Source organism: Struthio camelus, chromosome 1, assembly GCF_040807025.1.
Source record: "Struthio camelus isolate bStrCam1 chromosome 1, bStrCam1.hap1, whole genome shotgun sequence".
Lineage (NCBI taxonomy): Eukaryota > Metazoa > Chordata > Aves > Struthioniformes > Struthionidae > Struthio > Struthio camelus.
In genome coordinates this window covers 25,213,152-25,219,151 of record NC_090942.1, presented here as the reverse complement: position 1 = coordinate 25,219,151, position 6,000 = coordinate 25,213,152, and positions in this window count along the sequence as shown.

Below are 6,000 nucleotides of genomic sequence, written 5' to 3'. Positions count from 1 at the left end.
TGGTAATGTATACAAAATTCTGTCTTGTAGAGGCATTCATAAAGCAAAGGTTATATTTATGCAAAAGAATCTAAACTTCCATATAGCCATAGGGAATAATTGTTTATCTCCACTCAACAGGAATCTCTTTAGGGCCTTGTGAGATGAACAGAGCCTATTAAGCCCTGACAAATCGGATATTGAACATCATAAAATCAGGCACTAGTCCTATCAGGATAACTCAGAGGGCCAAACTAGGGTTGCTAGATTCCCTGTCATGTAGTCAGAGAAAAGTGTTAGGTTTCCTTTTAAAAATGATTCACAGTGACTTGAGGCATTCAGCTGCCTTGAAAAATGACCTACAGAAACCTCCTTTGCAAGGGAGCTGTTCATAGCTCACCAGCAGAAGAACAAGCACCGACTGTACGTGAATTCCTTCTGTGCAGCAGATCCATAAATTCAATCTGTTCACAGGATGCTTCCCTCTACTCAGAAGTATTTTATAGCCTGGTGATTTCAGCACTTGTGGGAGATTTCAGCATTCATGGATTTTAATACCTTCAAATTAAGGAGGGATTTAAACCATGATCTTCCTTCCTGGGTGGTAATTCTTGCCAGTAACCAACTGTGTGCACCACTGCCATGTCTTCATTTGCTGTGAGCCTGAGAGATAGCGATTGAACCTGTTGTGCCTTGTGAAGGAGCTGGTGCTATCAACGGTGTTTTCATGAGGTTAAGTGCCAAGGGCAAGAGAACTTGCAGAGCCAAAATATAATACCTGCTGAAATTTACATTGAGTTGATGGTAGCTCGTGACTTGCTTTGGATCATTTGATTTTAAGTACTACGTTATGCCCAATGGCTGTTTTAAACACTCCACTATAGGGTTTTTGTGCCTTATCCTTAACTTCGGTAGTGTTGTTACTGCTATGCCAGAATCTCATGAGGTGTTGATATTGTTTGACTAATTAATAATTCAGAGATCAAATAGAATTTCAAGTGTTCTTCTCATGTCTAGCCTTTAAGTGGAGATCAGGTGCAGCAGCTCCTTTGGGTTCTGTTGAGTGCACTCTCTTCTTCTTTCAGTGCCAATTTGAAACATTTGGACTCTGCATCTGAGAAGATATAGTATTTTTATTTTTTAAAATTAAATGTGCCTTTCACACTATCTTTGAAATGTTAATGGCTATAGAGCTGAAAACTTACTTTCTGTTCCGATAGGCAAACGATTAAATTGCTCTGTCTATCCCTCTTTGGCCTGTTTGAGCTGTCCAGTTGTCAGCTGGCAAATGAAATCAGATTTTTGAAGAGACATCTGATCATGGGGGAGCTTTTGTTTGTACAGATGCATAGGTGAATCCTCATTTATACCAAAAGAAGAATCAGCTCTGAAGTAGTGAATACAATAAAATAGAAGATTGATTAAGTCTTCTGTGATAAAAGAGTTAAATTTCTGTAAATAAAGTGTTTATTTTCTGTGAGGCATGAAAATATCCCTCAGTGCCTCTTCTTTATTAAGTTTGTGAACAGATTTTTCCCACTATTCAGATCTTCAATCTACTGTGCCCACTTTGAGCGTAGAGGCCACATTGTTGCTGGATAGCAGACCTTTCTATCCCCTTTTAAGAGGCTTTCCTTGTTTTCGTATAATGCCTGGAGTTCTGGTAACAGTTCTTGAAAATCTATTCCTCTGTTAATGAGAAACATAGGTGGCTAATGCAAAATTTCTAAATGGAATATTGAAAAAATAAATTGTTCGTAAGAATATGAATGAGTTGCATTTCATGCAGTGCCATAAAAGACTGTTTAAATTCTAAGAATAACTCTGCAGAGCTAGACTGCGAATTGTGCCAGAGTTGGGAATTCACCCTCTTATGAGGATGTTGCAAAGGGAAAGAAGGAGGTATTGACCAATAAGCATTTCTATGCATCTTTTGTTGGTTAACAAAATAAGGAAATCTACACTTTATTTAGCAATTTATGTTGTTGGTTTTTTTTTTTTTTGATAGCACAAAGCTAAACGTCTCCACCATGCAGATGATCATTTTCAAACAAACTTTTTTTACAGGAAGCCTTTCAGCCTTGGTAACTTATTTTGCCTGAATTTTTAACTACCTGAAATTTCTCTTCAATTATATCTTCTTATAGCTCGCAAATATTTTATGTCTGGAATATTTAGTGATGGTTACAACCTACTTCACCCAGTCTGTCAGTGCTGTCATTTTTCAGCGCATTGGCTACTTTCATATAGCTTTTCAGAGCAAATGGAAAACTCAATTAATAATGTTTCTATTGTTTGCTGCAGTGTCTATTACCTAATTCCTTTTCAACTGTCAATCAGATATGATGCTTCTATTTACTTTATTAATAAAATCAGGATGTGGCCAATTTTCTCCTGTTTCATGAAATTTCTTGTTTATAACTGTATATATCAGTAAGGAGAGCATATTTAGCCAGTTTAGTTCCGCTCTGAAATTCTCACACTCCAAAAATACTTTTGTAAAATGGACCACTATTGTAACGCTCTTGTTCTTGATTTCATATCTTGATATGTAGAAACAATTCGACTTTCAATTTTTCTAAAAAGTGTAGTATTTTGAAGTGAGGAAATAGCTTCAAAACTACTGTGATAGAATCCATAATCCCAGGGTGATTTCAGTTTGCTTACTTTGGAAGTTTTATAGTTCTAAAAAACTCTTGCACTTGTGCTTAATCATACCTAGAGCTACAGAAAGAGCTACTAATTTCTCTAGAGATGAATAGGCAGTATACACTGCTGTATTTATTTGGTACGAGGTAAAGCAGGTACAGGAGGGAAAGACATTCTGAACTAGCATGACAATATCTGAGACATGAGACATCTTGGCCATATATATTCTCAAAATAAAACAAACAAATCTGAGACGTCATCTGTTTTTATTTAGGTACCCAAAACTTAGGCCTCTACATCCAAACTACAAATCCTAGGCTTCTATACTGCCTATCTATGCAGATGGCTCTGTAACCTCCTTTGCGGACAAATATGCAAATAGGACAAGCCGGCTAAGAAATGCACTTCTAGTATAAGTCTGATAAACTATCAACAGAAGTTGTCTGTTTTTAGCTCTTGCCTAGAAATGGAGCATAAGGTCAACTAGAACTTAGACATCTAAGTTAAAGACTTCAAAAATTAGTAAAATTAACTCTACCTCTTTTAAACAGTTATGCAAGCTGTCTTTACCTCTTGGTCTCTGACGCACAGTACCTCTTCCAAGTCTAAAGCCTCAAAAGGTAAAGGTCAGGAGGGGAGTCCATCTTCAGCACCTGACTCCATGGGTGGGTTAAATCACCGTCCACCAGAGTACAAGGTTTTAAATTTGGAACAGATAAAATCTTAGGTTGACATGGTTGATCCTTAAGCTTATTTTTGAGAAAAACTACTGTCAAGCTTTTGTTTTAACTTTGCCAGGAAGTAAGCGCTTTTCTTCCCAAATATGTTTTTGTGATATCAAAAGAATTTCCTCTCCAAGTTTAGGATAAATAGTCGCTATTTTCAAAGTTTTTGCCAAAATGATGATTGATTCAGAATGGCTTTTAGATATTGGTTCATTTTTAACATCTCTTTTACTGCTGTTAGGTTAAATTATGTGCATATGTGTGTATATGTATAATTATAGGTATGTGTATGTGTAGGTAAATTATGAAGCTAAAAATTATTTAAAACTGGAAAACTGGAATTTATCTTTTTAAAATAAGAAATTAGATCTAAAAATTGCAAAAACATTCCTTTTCAGTGTTTCAATTTCCAGAGGACTAAGCGTATCGTCCCCAAAATATCAATATATTTTTACTAAGTACTTTGTTTTTGTGTAAACAGGTATATGACATCTCATTTGGAGCGGGAGTTCATAAGAATGCTGCATTCTTCTCCCTTGTCCTTGAAGGTCCAAACAAAGGCCATGTGATACTAATGGACACCAGCTGTTTATGTTTATGTGATGCCAATGTACCCTGCAAGAATGTACTGCCTGCTAATGAAAGAGAGAAAGTGGAGCGGAAAGTATTACTTAAAAAAACTCACTAGAAAAAATATGGAGAGACCAAGGATCTTACAATTAGTCAGACATAAAATCATTATTTTCGTACCTGTAGTGTGTTGTTTCTGTCATACTTAAATAGACAGGTGCACACAACATACTTAGAGGAACCATAGATAAAGAATACATCTAAATTGTCCAGCTAGGATTCATTAGATAAGCAAGGAGATAGTTCATCTTATAAAGTGTCAGGTTTCCTGTGATTTTTTTTAGGCAAAAATGACTTGGAAATTAATATGCATTTGAGGCATTGCTATCTGTCGATTTCACAGTGGTCTAATGAAAATCTAGGATATGTCTAAATTTGTTTTTCATAGCCTGATGCTTATACCTGACTCTACAATCTTAGGGTATCTAAGAGTTTGAAGAAAGGAACAAATTTGATCCTTTATATACTACTCTGTGGAAAGTGTGAAGGAATTTAGCAAACAATAGTGAGAAAGTTTTTAAAAACAAAGTGAGAGATAGAAGATGAGATAGACTGGGTTTAACTTTGGACATGCAGTAGGACATTTTCGAGGGCAGAAATAATAAAGTATTTAAACAATATCCATGATTACCCATGCTGAGGGAGAAAGCAGAAAAAACGACAGGGAATATGTTCTGTGAAGACTCTTATCATCAATTGACTCTTAACAGTCAAAATGAAGGCTGTGTACAGTGTCTTTGCAGCGATGAGTAGGTAACATAAACCTTACAAACACAGTCCCTCATCCTAAAGCTAGTTTGGTATATTCAGGCCCAGATCTCATTTCAGGGTGAGTATCACTCAGGGAAAAAAAATTTCTCTAGAACACAAATATTGCTTGACAGTATTCCACAGGGGAGCGATGCCTTCCTTAGTTCAGTAATCTGGTTAATTTCCTCCCTCTTATCTGCTTACAATTTTAGAAGAGCAAAAACTCTAAGCAACCTGGAAAAGTCCCAAAACAAAAAAATGTTGGAAAAATTCCTTTGCTATTTGTTTCCTGGCTTATGTGAATTTTGAGTTTTTGAGTTTTTGTCACTTAGCAACCAAGACTAGTTCTTAAAAGTTTTGTCTTAAATTATTTCATGCATTTATCCATGCTTTTCTTTGCTCCATTTTTTCCTCACTCGAACTTAAATACAAGAAGGTTTGAATCTAGTCAAATATATGAGCTCATGATCTTTGCTCCTAACTGCTTGCAGTAAACCCAGAAAATCAGAACTAAAATATAAATTGGAGCAAGAGAGACCATTGCTATCTCATATACATGAGGATCTATTCTCAGCTGGTTTTCAAGTTGCAGCGTAATGGCTTAGGCAGAGAAAACAACCTAGAGCAAGTCATAAGGTTATTTTTAGCCTTTGTTTTATTTATTTTCCTTTCCAGTGTTTTGGTTGTGGTTGAGCTTTGCGCTTTATCAGTTTCAACCCCAAAATAGAAGCCCTAAGTGAGTTTGTATTATTAGTAGTGTTTTTGAAATTATTTCTCCAAAGTGTGGTTAATTGGGGATTAGTTAAAATAATTGGTCTGCTGTGTTTATATTATGTCCAAGTATATTTTAACTTCAGACGAATAATTAACCTAATGCAAGCTGAACTACAGTATCAGCCGACCCAAAAGATAGTCTATTTTTTCCAACTATATCAGTTACTGTAATAGAAGATGTTACTTGTCTCTGCAAGCTTTGCTTTGCTTACGCGTTATCAATATTAAGTTGATATCTGAGCATGGCGAAAGTCAATGGAAACTATTGAGTTTCCTGATATTTTATTCCATAAGTAAAGAAATAAAGGTGATTTGTTAAAAAAAAAAATATATATATATATCCTGAAACATGAAATGCTGAAGTAGCCAACTATTACAGCTGCTAAGCACTTTCCTTCCTGCTGGATGTTGTGGAGTGTGGCACGCAGAGGCGAACTGCAGAGTGCCAAGGACTCTGGCTGCCTGACCACAGGAGCCAGTGCAGCAGGAGTTC